The following is a 26,905-nucleotide window of genomic DNA, read 5'->3' as shown; positions in this document are numbered from 1 at the left end:
ATACATTAAAGAAAACCAATGGTATATTATTAATAAGTAATTTGACAATAACCCAACGACCTTCAGAGTCAATTTCTTGAGAGCTGACCGAGACCTGAAATGTTTTGTGAGGAAGAATAAGTACACCATTCTTCTTGCCCAGAGCTGGGGAAGAAAATACATTACCTACCCAACATCTCTTTAATTTAGACGCTTCCGTATCAGATAGGTGAGTTTCTTGAAGAAAAGCAACATCGGTTTTCAATCTAGCTAAGTGGGATAAAACTCGTTGTCTTTTAATAGGGTTGATTAAACCTTTAATATTCCATGTGGTAACTCTGAACGTTACTGAATATGAATTAAGTCATTAAACCAAAAACATACAATGCAACAAACAGTTATAAGATGGAAACAGTTAAACATATGAAAATTTAAGAGTGTAGCAAGAAGAAGATAAAAGAAGAAAAGATAAAAGACAAGAATAATAAAAAATTCAATGAGAAAGAAGAACAATGACCAAGAAATAAAAATTTGCAAATATAGAAACGCATTGAGGGAAAGGAAGTAAACAACACTTAAAGAAAAAGAAGAGGAAATGTGCGAAAAGAAAAGGAGGAAAAAAGGGGACAGAAGAAGAGACAGAACATATCCAAACTGGATGACTGATGATAACATACCTGAAGGGGACACAAAAAAGGACAACAGGGTAGTGGCGACACTCAACAAGACGAGCCGTCCAAAAGGGGAGTCCAGATCGAACCGGGACATGGAAAAAATATACATCAGGGGAGCCATAGGAGTCAAGGGAACAAGCGCGGACCAGTCTATATAAATAAAAGAAAGGAGAAAAGAAACATCAAGAGAAGCATAAAAACAAATACAAGAAGTCAACAAAGAGCATAATAAAGTTCAGAATAAACAACAAAGTTGAAACCGCAACATCACAAATATATAATTACGTCTGACCAAGCACAGGTAAGTACTAAAACATAACAATGCAGATCAGAGAACAAGGAAAACTGAGAAATATCAACTAAAGACCTGTAAGGGGAAAAAGAGACAGGTTAAAATAATCAGCCATTAGGAGAGTTAGTGGTGTCCATGCCGCTGCTGGTGTGTATAAGGATAAAGTTCTTAAGTTCAGCAGGATCCTGAAAAGACCAAGTTTGATTTTGGAATGTCACCTTGAAAAGACATGGGTGAAATAAACCATATCTAGCACCAAGTGAACGAAGAGGAGCACGAAGATTGAGAAATTCTTTTCTTCTGGAGGCAGTAGCGTTGGAGACATCTTGGGAAAGGAATATTTTCTGACCTAACCAGGAAAGTTGACGTTTAGCTCTGGCAGCCGAAAGGACTGATAGAAGATCCGTAAACTTCAAAAAGAGGATGATAACCCCTCGGGGCCTCGCTGAAGCTGAGGATGAGGAAAGGCAGGGACCCAATCTGTGAGCTCTTTGGATGCTAAGAGATGTTGTTGAAGGCATCTCCAGGAGCTTCGGAAGAAAAGAAGAGAAAAATGACACAGGATCATCACCTTCGAGGGATTCTGGCAAACCATAAATACGAAGGTTATTCCTTCTATTTCTATTTTCCAAATCCTCAGTATGCTGTTGGAGACTGCGGACTGTTTTCTCCAAGGAAGAGATCCGTTGGGAGTTAGCCTGCACCTCCGGCACCTGTTGTTCCAATGAAGACAATCTGCCATCCATAGTCGACCATTTCTCCTCAAGAAGCTGCATTTTACTGTTGGTTTCCTCAACAAACGGGCGTAACGCACAAATCTCGTCCAACAATAGTTCCAGAGAGACAGGGGAAGGTGGTTTGTCCGGTGAAGGAGGATCTTGTTTCATACGTTTAGTGGAAGAAACAGGTGAAGAAGATTTAGCTGGATTAGAGTGTGAGGAAGAGGAAGAAGTACGGCCAGTGGTTACTCCAGCCATTTGAGAAGAGCTCGGTGTTGGCGCCACAGGGGCTTGAGATGACATCTTTGAAGGAATAAAAACAAATGTTGGTTTACGTAGGCGGCCCATAAGCAACTGTCAAATCATGAAGGAGATGACGCGCTGCCGCGTTCCGTGATTTTAGTTGAAAATCGGCACACCATGAAGACAGTACAAATCAGTATAGCAAATTGCAGCCTGAGGGAACCTTGGTAATGAGCGGGAAAATCCTTAAACAATCATCCAAGATAGAATCACAGTTGTACCACCCAAAAGGGTTTTCTCTAAGGACCGTACTTATAGCTCTGTGAGACCACGGTAGTAGGTCACCAATGCAGTTAGGGAAAAAGACATAAAAATGCCCACTTCACCTGTTCCTTAGAAATGCGCCTCTGAGCCCTCTCCGTCACAGCCTCCTTCAGTCAACAAAGAAAAAATAAATAAGTCATTTCAAGGTTCAGCTCCGTACCCATTCTCCATGTGAAAGCGCTATGAGCTGGCACCAGCAGGCGAGGTAGAACCACATAGTCATGTAAATGACAAAAATAAAAAGTAAAAAGTGTTTTAAGCCATGAGCAGGCAATGTTCTAATAGGACTACCTTATTGGGGAAAACAAAATGAAGCAGGTAAAGATTACATCTCCCAGGCGAATGTGCAAAATCCTCGGAGTCTGAGGAGCGTTAGCAGAAAGGCGCGCACCTAAAATGGCGGCCGCTGTGAAGAATCAGGCGCGATGTCGAAACAAGACATAGCGCGCTTGTGAAATTCCGCGGAAGTTAGCTCACCCAGTAGAGGGCATATTCCGATGTCAGATGCCGATAGGGAACACCTCAAAAGAAGGCTGAAAGGGCATCGGAGAGCGGCATGCAGGTCCCGGGACTGCGGAGCAAACACCTTAGGCGGCCATCTTGTGTGGCGTCGAGACCACGCCCCCTACTACTCTCTCTCTACTACTCTCTCTCTACTACTCTCCCTACATCTCACTCTCTACTACTCTCTCTACTACTCACTCTCTACTAAACACTCTACTACTTGCTCTCTACTACTCGCTCTCTACTACTCTAGTACTCGCTCTCTACTACTCTCTACTACTTACTCTCTACTACTATCTACTACTCACTCTCTAATACTCCACTACTCTATACTACTCACTTTCTACTACTCTACTACTCTCTACTACTCTCTCTCTACTACTCACTCTCTACTACTCACTCTCTACTACTCTCTCTCTACTACTCTCTCCCTACTACTCTACTACTTTCTCTTTACTACTCACTCTCTACTACTCTCCACTACTCACTCTCTACTACTCTATCTACTACTCTCTATGAATCACTCTCTACTACTTTCTACTACTCACTCTCTACCACTCTCTCTATACTACTCTCTACTACTCTCTACTACTCACTCTCTACTACTCACTCTCCTACTCACTCTCTACTACTCTCTACTACTTACTCTACTACTCACTCTCTACTACTCTCTGCTACTCACTCTCTACTACTCACTCTCTACTACTCTCTACTACTCTCTCTCTACTACTCACTCTCTAACACTCACTCTCGACTACTCACTCTCTGCTACTCTCTCTACTACTCACTCTCTGCTACTCTCTCTACTACTCTCTACTACTCTCTACTACTCACTCTCTACTCTCTATTTCTCACTCTCTACTCTCTGCCTCTCTACCTCTCTCTACCTCTCTCTCTACTACTCTCTATCGTACCTCTACACCTCTACCTCTCTCTACCTCTCTCTACACGCACACATATGCACATATATATATGCATATGCATTTATATGTATGTGTGTGTATATTAGTTATAGTTAGGACCGTGTTTCCATAGGAAATCTCAAAATTCTATTTTGAATAACTTTGGCGCCGGTTGACGAATCCTCGCGAAATTTTCAAAACTAATGGGGCACTCCGCTCAGCTCCTACCCTGAAAGTCTCGGGGTGATTCGTCAAGCAGGGGCTGAGAAAAAAGGGGGGTCCCAAAATGCGTTTTCCCCATGTATTTTTCCATAGGGACCTTAGTCGCAGCTACAGCCCGAACGGCTGAACAGAATTATGTGAAATTTGGCAGAGATGTAGCCATAAGGTCCATGACGTGCCTTTTGCAGGTTTGGTGTAAATCTGTTCAGTATTTCCTGAGAAATTAGCATTTAAATCAATATATATATCTGTAAGCGCGCAGCGTGCGCGCACTGAGCAAGTACTGTGCGCGCACCTTGCCGTGCGCGAGCGCACTTCTGATTGGTTGTTAGATGTCAGTAAACATTCGAATCTGTGGAAATCAGGAACCAGCGGCCGCCATTTTGTCTCTCGCATAAAGAGGGGGTGATAAACAAAGGGGGAGAACTTGAAAAGGGGGCAGAGTGGGGAGATATTGACCCACTAGGCATTGTAAGGGGGTCACAGTAGGACCTTGTAGGGCAAAAAAAAAGATTCATATTTTTTTAAAAAATATCGCCGAGTGCGCGCACCCAGCGCGCACCCGAAAAAAACCTTTTAAAAAAAAAATAATTAAAAATCGCATTTAAGTGTTTAGATATAAGGTGGCTCTAAAAAGAGCCCTTGTGTTTATTGTTTGTTTTTTGGTACCTACAAGTAAGTACCGATGCAGAGTCTAAAGTTCAAGAGGAAGACTCTGTTGCCTTCATCAGTGAAGTGTACACCGTCTCCTCTATAAATGTCTTGCATGTTGTAACGCAAGTTGTTGTGGTATATAGAACCCATACCATAGTCTCTGAGGAAAGCAGAAATAGATTTGTTGACGAGCTTCCTTGCTTTGTCAATCTGCGGACAAAATTGGTTGGACCAGTTCCACTTTTGCCTTTGGCATATGTTAGAATATACAAAGGCAGTTTGTGGAAAAAGTGACATCAATTGCACAAAGGTGTCCTTAATAAGCATTTCCAGACCTACCCCAGTTAAAGTGCCTAGGTCATTTCCACCACAGTGCACAATAATAAGGTTAGGCTGTGGGAGATGTAGAAAGGTTTTCACCAAAGGCATTAATTGGTGCCACTTTAACCCTCTCTGACCAATCCATTTGATGTCTACATTTGGCAAAGCAAGGTCTCTCACCATACATCTTTTTTCTGCAAATTTTGCACTCCAGAAGACATAGCTGTGACCTACAATCCACACTGTGAACATCTTCCAAGGAGATCTGGATGCACTCAGGAGGTGTCTTTCAGTAGAAAGGCAAAAAGAAATGAAAGACAGTTGAAAAATGGGGGCACACATACTTGTTTTTATAAAAAGAACTCATTGGCTGTTTCAAACCATTCTACACTAAAAACTAGGCTGTATGTTTAAAGTTTAAAAAGCATGTATTGTATTGGTTCAGAAAAATGTGTGAACAAAGAACATTAGTTTGGATTTGCTGTTAGGTTTGAAAAGTCAAGCACTCTTGCTCTTTGGATATGAAACATTGTCTGCTGAACTTCTGACCTCTCTGCTCACACCTGTGTTCCATGACCTGTTGCTATGGTAGCAGGCAGAAGTCAAGTTGGGGAAGGGTACATTTGGAAAGGGGTTGAAGTTTTCAACCAATAGAAATGTGTGATTTCATTTGAAAAAATGTGGGAAGCACTGAGATTTGAAATTAACATGTATATGTGTGAAAAAAGAGAGGGAAACTGTGCCATTAACTGGTTCTGCTGAGAGGAGAGAGGTGTTCAGCTCAGAGATTCTGGTCTGATAAACTGCTGTGTGACTGCCACATTTCTTTCACAACTAACTAATTTTAAAGGTGAGTTATGAGTTTGAGAGGGGGTGTTTGTGGTTAATTTTGATATAAAAAAAAGAATTATGATTATTTGTTTAAAGTTGTGATTTACATTTTCTGTTTTGCGAGATATTTAACTGTTTTGAATATGTAAAATATTATGGAGTATGTTTTCACCATAAGTTAATGTGTACTGGTAACAATGAGGAATACTGTTTTGTGCCTACCATCAAACCATGAGTCTGTGTGCAGAGAAGAATTGTTGACAGAGATTTAATTTGTGTTGCTGTTGAAAAGTAAGACTTGCAGTTGAGAGAAAAGGACAGCTTCTTTTTAATTGTGATGGTTAGCATTTAGCAGAAATCACTTTGAAAGAAAAGAGAGGAAAATGGCAGCACATTTGAAAAAAGCATTAGTTCTGTAAGAATTGATAACTCAGGAAAGGGGCAGCCTGTGCTTTGTGCCTACCAACACAGCATGAGTCTGTGTGTATATAGGAATTGTTGTCTGAGATTTAATTTGTGAAGTTGTTGTTCAGTAAGAAATGCAGTCCTAGGAAAGGGGCAGCCTGTGTTATGTGCTTAAAATGATGACATGAGTCTGTGTGCACACAGGAATTGTGGGCAGAGATTTAATTTGTGAAGATGTTGTTCAGTAAGAAATGCAGTTCCAGGAAAGGGGCAGCCTGTGTTATGTGCGTAAAAAGATGGCATGAGTCTGTGTGCACACAGGAATTGTGGGCAGAGATTTAATTTGTGAAGATGTTGTTCAGTAAGAAATGCAGTCCAAGGAAAGGGGCAGCCTGTTGTGTTTACACAAATTATCCCTTAGCACACATGCACTATTAAATACATCCCTGCAGTCTTCATGCAGTTCTGGAAGTCTCTTTGCTCATCTGTCTTGCACCAGACAATACACAGTGTTCAGAAACACACTCTTGGCACACACACAGCAGCTTCTCCAACACTCTCATGTGTAGTACTCAGCTCTGTGTGCTGTTTCAGATAGCACTGTGTAATGCAAACACATTCAACGTCAGCAAGGCCTCATTTAAATTGATGTAGTCTAATCACTCACCCTGTAACACATGGTCATTGTCTTAAGGAGCTGTTAGGACATGTGCTGTTTTCTGCTTCTGTAAATGATAAGGGAAATGTATCAGGCTGTAACAGTAATTTGGTACTATTCAGGGACACTGTTTTGTTCCAAAAAACATAGCATGAGTCTGTGTGCGCACAGGAATTGTGGGCAGAGATTTAATTTGTGAAGATGTTGTTCAGTAAGAAATGCAGTCCCAGGAAAGAGGCAGCCTGTGTTATGTGTGTAAAAAGATGGCATGAGTCTGTGTGTACACAGGAATTGTGGGCAGAGATTTAATTTGTGAAGATGTTGTTCAGTAAGAAATGCAGTCCCTGGAAAGGGGCAGCCTGTTGTGTTTACACAAATTATCCCTTAGCACACATGCACTGTTACATACATCCCTGCAGTCTTCATGCAGTTCTGGAAGTCTCTTTGCTCATCTGTCTTGCACCAGACAATACACAGTGTTCAGAAACACACTCTTGGGACACACGCAGCAGCTTCTCCAACACTCTCATGTGTAGTACTCAGCTCTGTGTGTTGTTTCAGATAGCACTGTGTAATGCAAACACATTCAACGTCAGCAAGGCCTCATTTAAATTGATCTAGTCTAATCACTCACCCTGTAACACATGGACATGGTCTTAAGGAGCTGTTAGGACATGTGCTGTTTTCTGCTTCTGTAAATGAGAAGGGAAATGTATCAGGCTGTAACAGTAATTTGGTACTATTCAGGGACACTGTTTTGTTCCAAAAAACATAGCATGAGTCTGTGTGCGCACAGGAATTGTGGGCAGAGATTTAATTTGTGAAGATGTTGTTCAGTAAGAAATGCAGTCCCAGGAAAGGGGCAGCCTGTGTTATGTGCGTAAAAAGATGGCATGAGTCTGTGTGCACACAGGAATTGTGGGCAGAGATTTAATTTGTGAAGATGTTGTTTAGTAAGAAATGCAGTCCCTGGAAAGGGGCAGCCTGTTGTGTTTACAAAAATTATCCCTTAGCACACATGCACTGTTACATACATCCCTGCAGTCTTCATGCAGTTCTGGAAGTCTCTTTGCTCATCTGTCTTGCACCAGACAATACACAGTGTTCAGAAACACACTCTTGGCACACACGCAGCAGCTTCTCCAACATTCTCATTTGTAGTACTCAGCTCTGTGTGCTGTTTCAGATAGCACTGTGTAATGCAAACACATTCAACGTCAGCAAGGCCTCATTTAAATTGATCTAGTCTAATTACTCACCCTGTAACACATGGACATGGTCTTAAGGAGCTGTTAGGACATGTGCTGTTTTCTGCTTCTGTAAATGATAAGGGAAATGTATCAGGCTGTAACAGTAATTTGGTACTATTCAGGGACACTGTTTTGTTCCAAAAAACATAGCATGAGTCTGTGTGCGCACAGGAATTGTGGGCAGAGATTTAATTTGTGAAGATGTTGTTCAGTAAGAAATGCAGTCCCAGGAAAGGGGCAGCCTGTGTTATGTGCGTAAAAACATGGCATGAGTCTGTGTGCACACAGGAATTGTGGGCAGAGATTTAATTTGTGAAGATGTTGTTCAGTAAGAAATGCAGTCCCTGGAAAGGGGCAGCCTGTTGTGTTTACACAAATTATCCCTTAGCACACATGCACTGTTACGTACATCCCTGTAGTCTTCATGCAGTTCTGGAAATCTCCTTGCTCATGTCTCTTGCAGCTGACAATTTTGTGCAGATAATGAGGACCCCCTGAAAATTCCTAGGACAGGGTAACATATATTTGTAGAATAACAACCTAGGCAATTCTTGTAAATAGCAATAGTAGATATTTTCCTTTTGATAGTCAGACCAGTTTAAGCAGTAAGACGAAACAAAATTAAGATTGTGATTCTTTTTTAATTATAAGTTCGAACTATAAACAGTTGTGCCACCACATTTGTTTATCTTTTATCTCCATGTAACCTACAATTTATTTTACCATTTGTTATAATTTTTATTATGTATAGAATAAATTTGTTTTTAATTGTGAATGTATTCAGAACTTGTAATTAAAAAAGAATCACAATCTTAATTTTGTTTCGTCTTACTGCTTAAACTGGTCTGACTATCAAAAGGAAAATATCTACTATTGCTATTTACAAGAATTGCCTAGGTTGTTATTCTACAAATATATCTTGCAGCTGACAATACATAGTCTGCAGAAACACACTCTTGGGACACACGCAGCAGCTTCTCCAACACTCCATGCGTACTACTCAGGTCTGTGTGTAATGCAAACAGATTCAACGTCACCAAGGCCTCTTTTTCTTTGCTCTACTCTAAACACTCAGCCAGGTTGCAGATACTTATGGTATGAAGTAGCTGTTAGGAAATGTGCTCTTTTCTGCCTCTGTGATTTTCCAGGTAAAATGTGTAAGGCTGTAACAGCAATTATCACTTGATCTACCAGAGTAGTAAATGTGCTTTGAATTTGCAAATCAAATTCTGTTTTCTGCTTAGAAGCACACCATGAGGCTGTGTGTGCACAGAAATTGTGGCCACAGATATAATTTGTGTTGCAGTTGTTCTGTTAAAAAATGCACTTGCAGGAAAGGGGCAGCTTGTTTTTTTTCAACTGTGGTGGTTAGTACTGTGCACAAATTAGTAAATCCCAAATGAGAGACAAATGGAAAAACATTTGAAATAAATGAAAAGTAAAAAAAAATATTTAAATGAATTATAATTACAAAAAGGATTTTTTTTTAGTTCCTTGCAGGTATTGCTGAGCAACAGTGAAAAAAAAATGCCTTTAAGGACAAGAAAAAGGAAAGAAAAGCAACAACAAGTATATCTGGACAAAACTGGGAGAAAAAAAATAGCAGGAGAAGCTGGTGATGGCAAAAAGAAAAAGTCTACTGGTAAGCAGAGCAGAGATTTCTTAAAAAAGATTTTCAAAAAACAAAAAAATGGCAAAAATAACTGTAAAACAAAGAGAGTTTTATGTACAAAGCAACAACACAGTCAACAGCAAAAAAAAAAGCTAATGTACAATCAGAAGTATGTCAAACAGATTTAACACGAAAATTAGATTTTAAAAACATTCGTCGAAAATGTTTCAGAGAAGAGTGATGTTAAATTTGCTAAAGGATGTGAAAAAAATTTTTATAGAAAATATTGTAAGTAAGGCTTTGGAAATAAAAAGAAAACTTTTTATTCTAATTTTGAATAGGATGCGTAGATTAGAAAAATTAGTGAATGCAATGAAGTCACAAAGCAAAAGGAAAAGAGAAGTGAAAAAAAGTAACTTTTGTAAAGTGTTCTTGGGAGAATGGAAACACAGTTCAAGTACTGAACCATTTTTTAATGAAGAGAGTTATCTTCAAAGTAATAGTTTGTTGCATGCAGTTGACACCAATGGTAGAGCATATGAAGTTAAGGATGGTTGTGTGATGCAAAAAGAGAAAATGGTCCCTAGAAATGAGGAAGAAGTAATGGCTGCTGAGGCTATGGGGAGACGTCCAAAAGCCCCAGTGTACACTTGGAACTGTAGTAGTATTTGTACTGTGCGTCTGGAATCTATTGATAAATTACGTGACTTTCTAAGAGAATATAGTAAAAAGAGTGTAAAACAGAAGATGAAGGTGCTTCAAACACTAGATCCATGCAGAGTGAGACAAAATACTGGTTTGCAGGGACATTCTCTGGCTTGTCTATCTAGAAAAGTGTGTAAAAGTGTTTTTCATCATTTTAGGATGCTGGCTGTTCATCATACTGAAATGAGAAAGTTTGTGAGAACATTGTATTTTGCTAAAAGTCCAGCAGTAAAGTTGAATGAGTTGAATAATGCTCTGTTCCGTGGATCTGTATCAGATGTAGTGAAGGTTACTGATGAGATTCAGTTTTGTTACTTTGGTCCAGAACAAGAAAGTGCAGAAAAGGACACAGTAAATGAGGAAAATGAGGAACAGAATGTAGAACTCATTGTTACTAAACATTTTGAGGATGAAATGACAAAATTTACTATCACCTCTAATGAAACACCAAATATTAGTTGTATTTGTTGCCGCAGAAGTCATTATAAAATTCAAACAAGGAGTGTTGATCTGTATAAAAAAAGTGAAAATGAAGATAATTATAAGTGGAAGGATTTTGCAACATATATATTTCTTGAAAATTGTTTTGAATTGGGTGAAGATCAGCGTATTTGTAAATACTGTTATAATAAGTTAGAAGAAAATAGAATGCCGACCAGAGCTGTACATAATAATTTAGAATTGGATGCTATTCCTGCCGAACTTTCTGAATTAAATACATATGAGTCTATACTTATTCAATGTGTTCATCCGTTCCAGACCATAGTACGTATGGAGCCCAAAACTGGTAAATTACCTCCTTCTGATTTACTGAGAGGTTTAAAAGGAAGAGTGGTGTATTTGCCCTTGGATTTGAAAAAAAATATGGAAACTATTGATGCAGATACTTTGGAAACTGAACCATTAGTAATTCTGGTTAATGGTGTACCTACAAAGAATAAGAAGATTTGGCAAGAGCTGGTGGATGTACTAAAAGTACAAAGAGCAAATTTGTATTTGAAAAAAAATAATAAATGGTATGAATCAATTTATATAGAAGAAGAAGAAGAAGATTTACAAGAAGACACAGAAACACCAACTGGTCAAATTGAAAAAGTGGACAAGTCAAAGGAAGAAGAAATTTATGAACATTTTAGCATACATCCTCTTCATTCAAAATAAGTTATGGGAGACACTATTGATCTGTTTCAGATGAAGAAAGCAAAAGGAACTCCTGTGAGTGTATGGGAGGAGAGCTTGGAAGCTCGATGTTTTCCCCAGCTGTTTCCTACAGGAAAAGGAGGACGATACGATGAACGTCCAGAACAGATTCCAGCTTCTGAGTATCGGACTACAAGACTATATGCAGAAGATCCAAGATTTTGTCAAAGTATTCCTTCTTTGTTCCATCTTTTATTTGAAAGCGACTTGTCTGCATTATCTTATGCAGTAAATCACATTTTAAAAAGTGGAGTACATTTACAAAATGTGTCTGCTAAGGATTTTATGGAGAAAGTGCAGCACCGAGATGATCATTAGGAAACACAAATGATCAATCTTATGGGTTGTCAGCGTAGGACAAATGAATATTGGTACCGACGCCATGGTGAATTAAAATGCATGTTACGGAATTTAGGAACTCCTACATGGTTTCTAACCCTAAGCTGTGCCGAGTACGCTTGGGATGATTTACTGGATTTTCTAAGAGAGGCAAATTCAAACATTAAAAACATTGAACACAAGACAGCTGGAGAACTGTGCTCATTGGATCCAGTTAATGTTTGCAGATATTTCAATCATAGATTTGAGGCTATGATGTCCTTCATCTGCAATAAAAAAAATCCACCTCTTGGAGAAGTAGTGGATTTCTTTTGGAGAAAAGAGTACCAGGCAAGAGGTGCTCCTCATATTCATATGCTGTTGTGGATCAAGGATGCCCCAAAGTTTGGAACAGATACTGATGAAGCAGTGTTATCTTTCATTGAAGAATATGCAACATGTGCTATACCTAAAAGCACAGAAGAGAAAAAGTTAAAAGAGCAAGTTTTACGTTTCCAAAGTCATCGGTGTGGAAAATACTGTCGACGGAAGTACAAGACGAAAGATAAATTCTACACAAAGTGTCGATTTGGATTTCCTAGACCTGTTCTTTCAAAAGGAAAAGTCAACAGTTTTATGTCAGCTGTGCGACATACTGTAACCAGAAAATCTCCCAAAAATACCTACAACCTAAAAAGAAATGAAGAGTCAAAATTTATAAATGACTTCAACCCAGTGATTTTATCCATGTGGAATGCTAACATGGATATTCAGTATGTGGCAGACAATTCTATTGCTGTTGCTCGGTATGTGACATCTTACATCACTAAATCTGAGAAAACAGAATTGAAGGAAATGTGGGAAGAGATTTCTCACGAGAAGACTGTCAGTAAGAAGCTGTACAGTTTCAGTTTAAAGATGTTATCGCATCGAGAAATTGGATCCTACGAATGCTCAGATAGGTTATCATCTGCAAGTCTTTACTTGAAATCCAGAAGAATAATTTGGGTAAGCTTAGGCCTTGCAGGAATGAGAAATCGGGTACTGAAATCTGTTGGAGAAATTGAATATTTGGCCGAGAATGACCCAGAAAGTACAGATATTTTGAAATCAAACATGTTGGACACATATTACCCAAAGAGAAGTCATCATCTTGAGAACATGTGTCTCTATGAAGTGCTGCAGAACTACATTTATGCACGGAAAGCCACAGAAGACATCAACAATGGAAAATATAAAGTCATTGGTGAGGAAGGATGTTTGGTGAAGCAAACAAAAGGAAGTTTGATAAATCACAGGAAGCTCAGTTGCGAAACTACTGACAAAAGGGAATTTTACTACTTGGCTCTTTTACAGCTGTTTAAACCATGGCGTTCAGAGGACGAACTACTGGGAGAATTTCAAAAATATGAAGATTCTTTTAATGCTAGCAAAGACAGCATAGAATGCAGTACCTTCACATCTTATGTCCAAATGTTAAATGAAGAAAATGAACAGGAAGCAAAAATTGCAGATGAAGTAGCTAGAGACAGTTCTCAAGACAGCCAAAGTTCAGTAACACTTAGTCAAGATCCCCTAGGACAACCGATCATAGAAAATGAAGCTGCAGTAGCCATGACTGAAGTAGAAACGGCTATGAATCAAGCACAGGAAGATTCAATCGACTTACTAAATCTGGAAGAACAACTGAATGAAGAACAAAAAGAAATTTATGAAGAAGTCATCACAAAAATTGATCATGGATTACTACATGAAAAGAAAGAGTGCTCATGCACATCATTTGAACCAATCAGGATGTATGTGAGTGGACAAGCTGGAACTGGTAAAAGTTTCTTAATAAAAGTAATCAGAAGCTACCTACAGCAAAAAACAGCTTCAAATTTGTCTTGTGTGGTAACTGCTCCAACTGGGTTAGCAGCCTATAACATAAAAGGAATTACCTTACATCGCTTGCTAATGTTACCAGTGGAGCATGAGAACAAAATAGAATACCACAAGCTAACTGGAGAAGCATGCCTCGAAGTTTCAAGAGTGTTGAAGAAGATGCAAGTTCTCATTATTGATGAGGTGAGCATGGTTTCAAATTTAATGCTTGCCTTTGTGCATTTAAGAATGCAACAAATACTTAAGAGAGACTATGACGTGTTATTTGGAGGTAAACACGTCATAGTTTTTGGGGATCTTCTGCAGCTCACTCCAGTTAAAGGACAACCAGTGTTTAATACTGTGACACATGAAGACACGAAGAAGTCATTAGGAAGCATTGGTAATGCGAATATTTGGTCGTTCTTTGAGTACAAAGAACTCACTACCAATATGAGACAAGCAAACGACGAAGATTATGCAAGTATTCTGAAAGATATCAGAATTGGACTACTCACAGAAGTTGGCAAAAAAGCATTACAGAGTCGGTTGCTACATAACTTATTTCCAAATGAAGAAATAGTTGCAGAGAAAATATACCAGAACATTGCAGAAAAAAATACTGTAATCTGCTTAATGCCAACACTACGTGAGTGCTCAATATTCAATGAGGAACTTTTGAAATTGGAAAACGAAGAGATTAAGAAAATGGAAGCAGAGGACAAAATTCAGCATGGAAGAATTACTTTTACATTAACAGGCAAACTGAAAAATAAATTGGATTCACTAGAGAAGAATATTTCCAAAACAGCTGGATTAGAAAAAAATCTATATGTTTGCATGAATTGTCGAGTGATTTTAAGGAGAAATTTGGATGTAGAAAAAGGTTTAGTGAATGGAGCTATGGGAAGAGTTGTGGGTTTTATTAATTACCAGAAAAAAGATGGAATTGAATGTTTAAAAATAAAATTTGATCAGATAGAAGAAGTTAAAGACATTTGTCGTTGTTCAGTTCGTTTCATGCTTGTGAAAGACTTATATGTACGTAGGAAGCAGTTTCCATTTTCTCTAGCATATGCTGTAACTATTCACAAGTCTCAAGGATTGACTGTAGATAGTGCTTTTGTAAACATTGGTTCTACTGTGTTCAAAGAAGGTATGGCATATGTTGCTTTGTCACGAGCGAAAACATTATCTGGTTTATTTATGATAGACTTTGATGACTCAAAAGTTAGTGCTGATGCAAACTGTGTAAAGGAGTATAACAGATTAAGAAGAACCTATGCTCCTCATTTAGGTCAGTATCCTGTGATTGAAAAATATGTTGTTTGTCGGAAAAGGAGATTTGAGAATATCTGTAATGTGGATGAACAGAACAAAAAAAAAAAGGACAGTGATGTGATAGCAAGGAAAAAGAAAAAGGACAGTGTTGAAGAGGTTGTTGGTTGCCATTTTGAAAATAGCTCTGGTGTCAACTGCTATGCAAATGTAGTGCTGAATGTTGTATTTTATCTTGAAAAGTTGCTAGAACAGATAATAGTAAATCATGGGAAAAGATTGTGTTCTCTGCTGAGTCTCCTTTTTGAGAAGCTGAGTACTGATAAAACTGAAATAGAAAGTGCTACTGATGTTAGAAATCTTTTAGATGTATGTTGTGGTTCTACACAGTTTAAAGAAAATGTCCAGCAAGATGCTCAGGAATTCTTAATATATATTTTGAGTGTACTAGAAGATGAAGGAGTAGAAGTAGAAAACTTATTTGGTGTCTCTTACAAATGGGAACATTGCTGTGAAAACTGTATGAACACATGTAGTAGTAAAGTTGATTCAGAAAGGTTCATATTTTTACCATTACCACAAAGTAAATCAGTGACTTTTAGTAAATTAATTAAAGATGCCAATCACAACATGGAATGTTCTGAATGTAAATCTGACATGTTTTCCACATTATTTTTACAGAAATATGGTCAGTATGTAATTTTAATGATGCAATGTTGTAGAGCCGATGGTTCAAAATTGGATACTTTAATAAAGAAGTTTACAGGACAGCAATTATCAATTTCTGGAAAAACTTTTGTTACAGTTGCAATAATTTTTCATGAAGGACCTACTGTAACTTCTGGACATTACACAGTTTATCTTAAATGTGAAAAAGGCTGGACACTGTGTAATGATTCCCAATTGATTTTCAAGCAACGTTTGCCTTATGATTTACCCAATTCTTACTTAATTTTTCTGAAACCTAAATTTTGAAAACTAAAAACTGCATCTGAAGGAAGCATTTTTGGTATTTTAAAGGATTATAATTGAAGATATCACTTTAAAAAGATTGTGAAATTACTATTTGGCCTAAAGGAAAAGTAATAAAAACAATTGTGGACTCCTTTGACAGAAATTATTTTGGCATGTGTGCTTTTGCGACAAGGTTTAAAGACGGTTTGTCTAGAAAATGTTTATTCATCTAGAGAAGTAGTTGTAATATATATGTAATATTTCTAACAAGGTATATTTTAGTGAGGAAAGTTTAAGGGCTTTTTTTAAGCAATCTTTTAGATTGTTTTTTTTTGCCCGCTGTTAAATGATTAATACAATTGTTTTCACTATTTTAAGTGAAAAATAAAAAATTCTGAAAACAGCAAAAAAAGGGCAAAAAATTGCTTTGTAAAATATGTAAAAACATGTAATGCTTTTTGTAATGTATGATTGAATATTAATACTTATTTTCTTTTTTTGCAGAACTGGAAAGAAAAAATCAAAAAAAAAATCTGTTCCCTTGCAAAATACTTTAAAAAAATTTTTGGGGGAACATTTTTATTTTTTAAAAAAATAAGTGAAAAATATTAGTATTACTCAATCCTCCCTTTTCATGCTTCCATTTATTCACCTCTTTTTGTACATTAAATTTAAAAAAAAAAAAAAAAAAAAAACCTTGGGTGCGCGCAGGGTGCGCGCACCTCAAAAAAAAAAATTTAAAAAATCCCTCCCAAAAAATTTTTGGGGTTAAGTTTATAAGTGGCTCTTAAAAGAGCCCTTGAGTTAATGGAGGGAAACAGGAAGAGAAAAACGAAAAAAAAGAAAAAACATCTATGGCCTACTGCACTCATGGGCATCAAATTTTCTCTGAATGAGATCAAGACTGGTCTCACACACAGAAATAAGTTTACCGCAATCAGTGCAGCGTGTGGACAACCTAGCAAAACAAGGTGGTCCAAAACGAGGTGTGGAAGAAGGCAAAGGCACCACTGCAGAAGAAGTGCTCGGCTGAGCTGCCGAAGATGTGCTCGGCTGAGCTGCTGCAGATGTCGTCGGTAGAGCAGGTGGAGGGTTTGCTCCAGAAGCTCGACAAAAAGTTACTGGATGCATTTTGTTAACATGTCTCAACATAGTGTGAATGCTAAAAGAATATTTCTTGTTAGGATTCCCACATGATAAGACTTTATCACAAAGTACACATGTAACTTTAGGTGCATTTACCTTTTTTGTCCCTCTGGAAAAGTGAAAAACTGCCATATAAAGCTGTCTTTCTGCTTCCTGTTCCTCTGCCTCTCAAGAGTGTCCTGGTCACTGTCTGAAGATGGTTGCTGTTCAGCCATTGTCTCTCAACAACAGAATAGCTCCTTCTCCAAAGGAATCAGAACTAATAATGAGGGGAGTAGGTGTGGTTTGGGAAGAATCTGGAACTGAAAGTACTTCAAACCAATCAAAAGTGATGATTCTTGATCACATGACTTGCCATGAGGGGATTGGGTGTGGTGTTGAAACAATTAGAAACTGAAAGTAATGTTTCTTAATAAAAGTAATCAGAAGCTACCTACAGCAAAAAACAGCTTCAAATTTGTCTTGTGTGGTAACTGCTCCAACTGGGTTAGCAGCCTATAACATAAAAGGAATTACCTTACATCGCTTGCTAATGTTACCAGTAGAGCATGAGAACAAAATAGAATACCACAAGCTAACTGGAGAAGCATGCCTCGAACTTTCAAGAGTGTTGAAGAAGATGCAAGTTCTCATTATTGATGAGGTGAGCATGGTTTCAAATTTAATGCTTGCCTTTGTGCATTTAAGAATGCAACAAATACTTAAGAGAGACTATGACGTGTTATTTGGAGGTAAACACGTCATAGTTTTTGGGGATCTTCTGCAGCTCACTCCAGTTAAAGGACAACCAGTGTTTAATACTGTGACACATGAAGACACGAAGAAGTCATTAGGAAGCATTGGTAATGCGAATATTTGGTCGTTCTTTGAGTACAAAGAACTCACTACCAATATGAGACAAGCAAACGACGAAGATTATGCAAGTATTCTGAAAGATATCAGAATTGGACTACTCACAGAAGTTGGCAAAAAAGCATTACAGAGTCGGTTGCTACATAACTTATTTCCAAATGAAGAAATAGTTGCAGAGAAAATATACCAGAACATTGCAGAAAAAAATACTGTAATCTGCTTAATGCCAACACTACGTGAGTGCTCAATATTCAATGAGGAACTTTTGAAATTGGAAAACGAAGAGATTAAGAAAATGGAAGCAGAGGACAAAATTCAGCATGGAAGAATTACTTTTACATTAACAGGCAAACTGAAAAATAAATTGGATTCACTAGAGAAGAATATTTCCAAAACAGCTGGATTAGAAAAAAATCTATATGTTTGCATGAATTGTCGAGTGATTTTAAGGAGAAATTTGGATGTAGAAAAAGGTTTAGTGAATGGAGCTATGGGAAGAGTTGTGGGTTTTATTAATTACCAGAAAAAAGATGGAATTGAATGTTTAAAAATAAAATTTGATCAGATAGAAGAAGTTAAAGACATTTGTCGTTGTTCAGTTCGTTTCATGCTTGTGAAAGACTTATATGTACGTAGGAAGCAGTTTCCATTTTCTCTAGCATATGCTGTAACTATTCACAAGTCTCAAGGATTGACTGTAGATAGTGCTTTTGTAAACATTGGTTCTACTGTGTTCAAAGAAGGTATGGCATATGTTGCTTTGTCACGAGCGAAAACATTATCTGGTTTATTTATGATAGACTTTGATGACTCAAAAGTTAGTGCTGATGCAAACTGTGTAAAGGAGTATAACAGATTAAGAAGAACCTATGCTCCTCATTTAGGTCAGTATCCTGTGATTGAAAAATATGTTGTTTGTCGGAAAAGGAGATTTGAGAATATCTGTAATGTGGATGAACAGAACAAAAAAAAAAGGACAGTGATGTGATAGCAAGGAAAAAGAAAAAGGACAGTGTTGAAGAGGTTGTTGGTTGCCATTTTGAAAATAGCTCTGGTGTCAACTGCTATGCAAATGTAGTGCTGAATGTTGTATTTTATCTTGAAAAGTTGCTAGAATAGATAATAGTAAATCATGGGAAAAGATTGTGTTCTCTGCTGAGTCTCCTTTTTGAGAAGCTGAGTACTGATAAAACTGAAATAGAAAGTGCTACTGATGTTAGAAATCTTTTAGATGTATGTTGTGGTTCTACACAGTTTAAAGAAAATGTCCAGCAAGATGCTCAGGAATTCTTAATATATATTTTGAGTGTACTAGAAGATGAAGGAGTAGAAGTAGAAAACGTATTTGGTGTCTCTTACAAATGGGAACATTGCTGTGAAAACTGTATGAACACATGTAGTAGTAAAGTTGATTCAGAAAGGTTCATATTTTTACCATTACCACAAAGTAAATCAGTGACTTTTAGTAAATTAATTAAAGATGCCAATCACAACATGGAATGTTCTGAATGTAAATCTGACATGTTTTCCACATTATTTTTACAGAAATATGGTCAGTATGTAATTTTAATGATGCAATGTTGTAGAGCCGATGGTTCAAAATTGGATACTTTAATAAAGAAGTTTACAGGACAGCAATTATCAATTTCTGGAAAAACTTTTGTTACAGTTGCAATAATTTTTCATGAAGGACCTACTGTAACTTCTGGACATTACACAGTTTATCTTAAATGTGAAAAAGGCTGGACACTGTGTAATGATTCCCAATTGATTTTCAAGCAACGTTTGCCTTATGATTTACCCAATTCTTACTTAATTTTTCTGAAACCTAAATTTTGAAAACTAAAAACTGCATCTGAAGGAAGCATTTTTGGTATTTTAAAGGATTATAATTGAAGATATCACTTAAAAAAGATTTTGAAATTACTATTTGGCCTAAAGGAAAAGTAATAAAAACAATTGTGGACTCCTTTGACAGAAATGATTTTGGCATGTGTGCTTTTGCGACAAGGTTTAAAGACGGTTTGTCTAGAAAATGTTTATTCATCTAGAGAAGTAGTTGTAATATATATGTAATATTTCTAACAAGGTATATTTTAGTGAGGAAAGTTTAAGGGCTTTTTTTAAGCAATCTTTTAGATTGTTTTTTTTTTGCCCGCTGTTAAATGATTAATACAATTGTTTTCACTATTTTAAGTGAAAAATAAAAAATTCTGAAAACAGCAAAAAAAGGGCAAAAAATTGCTTTGTAAAATATGTAAAAACATGTAATGCTTTTTGTAATGTATGATTGAATATTAATACTTATTTTCTTTTTTTGCAGAACTGGAAAGAAAAAATCAAAAAAAAAATCTGTTCCCTTGCAAAATACTTTAAAAAAATTTTTGGGGGAACATTTTTATTTTTTAAAAAAATAAGTGAAAAATATTAGTATTACTCAATCCTCCCTTTTCATGCTTCCATTTATTCACCTCTTTTTGTACATTAAATTAAAAACAAAAAAAAAAAAAAACCTTGGGGTTAAGTTTATAAGTGGCTCTTAAAAGAGCCCTTGAGTTAATGGAGGGAAACAGGAAGAGAAAAACGAAAAAAAAGAAAAAACATCTATGGCCTACTGCACTCATGGCCATCAAATTTTCTCTGAATGAGATCAAGACTGGTCTCACACACAGAAATAAGTTTACCGCAATCAGTGCAGCGTGTGGACAACCTAGCAAAACAAGGTGGTCCAAAACGAGGTGTGGAAGAAGGCAAAGGCACCACTGCAGAAGAAGTGCTCGGCTGAGCTGCCGAAGATGTGCTCGGCTGAGCTGCTGCAGATGTCGTCGGTAGAGCAGGTGGAGGGTTTGCTCCAGAAGCTCGACAAAAAGTTACTGGATGCATTTTGTTAACATGTCTCAACATAGTGTGAATGCTAAAAGAATATTTCTTGTTAGGATTCCCACATGATAAGACTTTATCACAAAGTACACATGTAACTTTAGGTGCATTTACCTTTTTTGTCCCTCTGGAAAAGTGAAAAACTGCCATATTAAGCTGTCTTTCTGCTTCCTGTTCCTCTGCCTCTCAAGAGTGTCCTGGTCACTGTCTGAAGATGGTTGCTGTTCAGCCATTGTCTCTCAACAACAGAATAGCTCCTTCTCCAAAGGAATCAGAACTAATAATGAGGGGAGTAGGTGTGGTTTGGGAAGAATCTGGAACTGAAAGTACTTCAAACCAATCAAAAGTGATGATTCTTGATCACATGACTTGCCATGAGGGGATTGGGTGTGGTGTTGAAACAATTAGAAACTGAAAGTAATGATAACCAATAAGAAGTGCTGTTTTATTATGCATAAACCCGAGGTGCGCGCACTGCGCAAGCTCCGAGCGCGCACCTCGTGATTACGTATGCGCGAACGCGTAGGAGCGCATGTGCATACGTCATATGCGCGTACCTAGCGCGCATACGTTGAACACGCGTATACGCGACCGTTATTGCGCGTAATTTTAGCGTATGCGGAAGTAAACCGCGTGGAGCGCGTAGGACGCACGCACGCATGCGTACGTACGTACGCATACATACTGGGAGCGCGCTCCCAGCGCGCACTATGACGTATATTTGCGTACGTAAATAACGTACGACGGTATTCATAAAAAACTTACGAAATTGTACTAGGAGCGCGCTCAGAGCGCGCACCCCAAGAATTTATATAAAAAAAAAAAAAAAGTGGAGAAAAATTAATTGCAAAAATTTTAAAAACTGTTCAACTTTATCCTAATTGAAATTTTAAAAAAAAAAACAAAAACAAATAAAAAGATACAGATAATATATAAATGAATACATAGGAATTTTATTTTTAATTAAAAAAAAAAAAATTTAATTAAAAAATACAAAAATTAGCATTTAAAAAACCGTACAAATTCACTGAAAAAACCAAAGGTTTCACACACGTTATAGTTAGGAATTAGCATTTAAAAAACCTTGCAAATTCACTGAAAAAAACCATAGGTTTCACACATGTTATAGTTAGCTGGACATTTCACTCGTGAAAAACCTATGAAATTCCCCCGTTATAGTTAGTTCAGCTAACTATAACTCGCGCCCCCGCAATGCACTGCTGATGACGTCACATATTACATCACTCATGACATGGTCAGTGACATCACTCATGACATCACTGATGACATCTCAAATGACATCACTGATGACATCATCCTTGTTATAGAGTGGCAGACCTCCTCTCACCCTTATATAACCTTTGATACACACATTCAAAAATAGAAACTAAAATTTTCAAAACAATGGACATACCAATACCAGTTACAACAACCTCTTCAGTAATTCTAAGATCCACATACACATCCACTCATTCACCAACAGTCCTATACAGTCACTCATACATGTACTCACTCATCATATGTACTCATACACCTATACATCCTGTTACACAATGCCACTCATCCATAGAGTTACTCACACACATAGTCACTCATGCTAATAAAGAATCAAACATCCATTTACTTGCATATACAGTTATACACACACCACCACACTTACTTGTACGGAAACTTATACATACTTAGTCTTTTAAACAATCACTTATAGAAACACATACTTATTCATACATGAACTCTTTCAATCTCTCACTCTCACATATACTCAGTTATATACACCAATAGTCACATATTCTAGTTTAAAACATATGAAGTTACTCATAGAGACACTATTGAGACAGTCATTCACTCACTAACACACCCATACACACACTCATCCACCCATACAGTCCTGCACACATGCTGTGTTCAACACATACAAACAGTGAGTCGCTCATTCATGCACCTATGCACTACGTAATACCCCCCACCGAACCATGCAGACACTCAGACTGATACTCAAAAAACCAACTAATAACCTATATAGACACCCATGTAGCTACTCACCAACCCATGCAGCCACTTATACACAAAGTGAGAGACTGATACAGATATTTACATATTTAAACATTACTCACTAAGCCATGTATTCACTATGATACACTTAATCAGTCACACAATCAATTTTTCAAAAACAAATCATCCATTTAGACACTTATATACCCATTTATTCTTCCATCGACCTCGAGATATACATATATAAAACATATTTAATTTTCAGAAACACACATTCACTGGATGATGTCATCAGTGATGTCATCAGTGATGTCATTTGAGATGTCATCAGTGATGTCATGAGTGATGTCACTGACCATGTCATGAGTGATGTAATATGTGATGTCATCAGCAGTGCATTGCGGGGGCGCGAGTTATAGTTAGCTGAAATAACTATAACGGGGGAATTTCATTGGTTTTTCACGAGTGAAGTGTCCAGCTAACTATAACATGTGTGAAACCTATGGTTTTTTCAGTGAATTTGCAAGGTTTTTTAAATGCTAATTCCTAACTATAACGTGTGTGAAACCTTTGGTTTTTTCAGTGAATATATATATACATACATATATAAACATATATGTAATCTGCATACCTATATAAATACAAATATAAATACATGCATACATATACATATACATATATGAATACATATGCATGTTATGTACATGAAAGTTTGAAAAACATTAATACAAGTAAAGCTAAAAAGCCACCTAATTACAAACAGAATTGCTTTAACTTAAACGAGGGCGAGACCTATTGCATTTTCAATGCTTGTTTACTTGTGTCACACATTTGCCATAAACTTTGAATGGTAGCACTCTAGTTGCTTATTAGATCACTGTAGTAAAACTACTGCTCACCAGGGAAGTCTGCTGCTGGTATTCAAAGTGCATGTTTCAGTCTGCATGTCAGAATTTTTAATGAAATAGAAGAGGATTTGAGAAGTCAAAATGTGCCCTAATTTTTCTTTCTGCAGCACTAATCATAATTTCTATGGCAAAATGAACCCCCTCATTTTGTTCCTTTGCAAATTAAATGTTTTAAGTGTTACCACTTTATTCCAATCAAGATGGCTTCAGGTGTTCCATACTTTTGTCATAAGTAAGACTGTTAGCGCTCTAGTTGTTCTTTAGAACACTCTGGGACATTCTGTCATTGGGCTATACTTGGGCTACATCTGGGTGATATTTGTGCTACATTTGGGCTCTTTTGTCTCTGGTGGCCATCTTGGGAGTCTTATTTGTTATGAAGTTTCCTAATTTCCTCATTTACTACAGTCTCTTCAGTAGGAAATTATTTCAGGCGTTTTACTTTGATTCCATCAAGAAGGCATTCCGATGTGTCACAAATTTGCCATACATTCGGAAGTTAGCACTCTAGTTGCTTATTAGATCACTGTAGTAAAACTACTGCTCACCAGGGAAGTCTGCTGCTGGTATTGAAAGTGCATGTTTCAGTCTGAATGTCAGAATTTTTTAATGAAATAGAAGCGGATTTGAGAAGTCACTCAAAATGTGCCCTAATTGTTCTTTTTTCAGCACTAATCATATTTCTGTGGCAAAATGAACCCCCTCATTGTGTTCCTTTTAAATTAAACTACTCACTCTCTACTACTCACTCGCTACTATTCTCTACTACTCACTCTCTACTACTACTCTCTACTACTCACTCTACTACTCTCTACTACTACTCACTCTCTACTACTCTACTACTCACTCTCTACTACTCTCCACTACTGTCTCTCTACCACTCCCTCTCTACTACTCACTCTGCTACTCTCTACTACTCACTCTCTACTACTCTCTCTCTACTACTCTCTCTTAACTAATCACTCTCTACTACTCACTCTCTACTACTCACTCTCTACTACTCTCTACTACTAACTCTCTACTACTACTCACTCTATACTACTCTACTACTCACTCTCTACTACTCTCTCTCTACTACTCACTACTACTCTGTCTCTACTACTCACTCTCTACTACTCACTCTACTACTCTCTACTACTCACTCTCTACTACTCTCTCTACTACTCACTCTCTACTACTCACTCTCCACTACTCACAATCTACTACTCGCTCTCTACTACTGACTCTACCTCTCACTCTATTACTCTCTACTACTCTCTCTACTACTCTCTGCTACACACTCTCTACTACTTGCTCTCTACTTCTTGCTCTCTACTACTCTCTACTACTCACTCTACTACTCACGCTCTACTACTCCACTACTCCCTACTACTCTCTCTCTACTATTCACTCTCTACTACTCACTCTCTACTTCTCTCTACTACTCACTCTCTACTACTCACTCTCTACTACTCACTCTCTGCTACTCACTCTCTGCTACTCACTCTCTACTACCCTTTACTACTCACTCTCTACTACTCTCTACTACTCACTCTCTACTACTCTCTACTACTCACTCTCTACTACTCTCTACTACTCACTCTCTGCTACTCACTCTCTACTCTCTATTACTCATCCTCTACTCTCTACCTCTCTCTCTACTACTCTCTACCTCTCTACCTCTCTCTAAACACACACATATGCACATATATATATGCATATATATGCATATGCATTTATATATATGTATGTGTGTATATATATATATACATACATATATAAACATATATCTAATCTGCATATCTATATAAATACAAATATAAATGCATGCATACATATACATATACATTTATGCATGCATGCATATGCATGTTATGTACATGAAAGTTTGAAAAACACTAATAAAAGCAAAGCTAAAAAGCCACCTAATTACAAACAGAATTGCTTTAACTTAAACGAGGGCGAGACCTATTGCATTTTCAATGCTTGTTTACTTTGGTTCCATCAAGAAGGCATTCAGATGTGTCACACATTTGCCATAAACTTTGAATGGTAGCACTCTAGTTGCTCATTAGATCACTGTAGTAAAACTACTGCTCACCAGGGAAGTCTGCTACTGGTATTCAAAGTGCATGTTTCAGTCTGCATGTCAGAAGTTTTTTAATGAAATAGAAGAGGATTTGAGAAGTCAAAATGTGCCCTAATTTTTCTTTCTGCAGCACTAACCATAATTTCTGTGGCAAAATGAACCCCCTCATTTTGTTCCTTTGCAAATTAAACGTTTTAAGTGTTACCACTTTATTCCAATCAAGATGGCTTCAGGTGTTCCATACTTTTGTCATAAGTAAGACTGTTAGCGCTCTAGTTGTTCTTTAGAACACTCTGGGACATTCTGTCATTGGGCTATACTTGGGCTACATCTGGGTGATATTTGTGCTACATTTGGGCTCTTTTGTCTCTGGTGGCCATCTTGGGAGACTTATATGTTATGAAGTGTCCTAATTTCCTCATTTACTACAGTCTCCTCAGTAGGAAATTCTTTCAGGCTTTTTACTTTGATTCCATCAAGAAGGCATTCAGATGTGTCACATATTTGCCATAAATTCGGAATGTTAGCACTCTAGTTGCTTATTAGATCACTGTATTAAAACTACTGCTCACCAGGGAAGTCTGCTGCTGGTATTGAAAGTGCATGTTTCAGTCTGAATGTCAGAATTTTTTAATGAAATAGAAGCGGATTTGAGAAGTCACTCAAAATGAGCCCTAATTTTTCTTTTTTCCGCACTAATCATATTTCTGTGGCAAAATGAACCCCCTCATTGTGTACCTTTTAAATTAAACTACTCACTCTCTACTACTCACTCTCTACTACTCACTCTCTATTACTACTCTCTACTACTCACTCTCTACTACTCACTCTCGACTACTCACTCTACTACTCTCTACCACTCACTCTCTACTACTCTACTACTCACTCTCTACTACTCTCTCTTAACTAATCACTCTCTACTACTCACTCTCTACTACTCACTCTCTACTACTCACTCTCTACTACTCTACTACTCTCTACTACTCTCTCTACTACTCACTCTCTACTACTCTCTACCACTCACTCTCTACTACTCTACTACTCACTACTACTCTGTCTCTACTACTCACTCTCTACTACTCACTCTACTACTCTCTACTACTCACTCTCTACTACTCTCTCTACTACTCACTCTCTACTACTCACTCTCC

Source organism: Triturus cristatus, chromosome 9 (genome assembly GCF_964204655.1).
Source record: "Triturus cristatus chromosome 9, aTriCri1.1, whole genome shotgun sequence".
NCBI classification, from domain to species: Eukaryota; Metazoa; Chordata; class Amphibia; order Caudata; family Salamandridae; genus Triturus; species Triturus cristatus.
The sequence above is the reverse complement of the archived record's forward strand: the minus strand, read 5'-3'. Positions refer to the sequence as shown.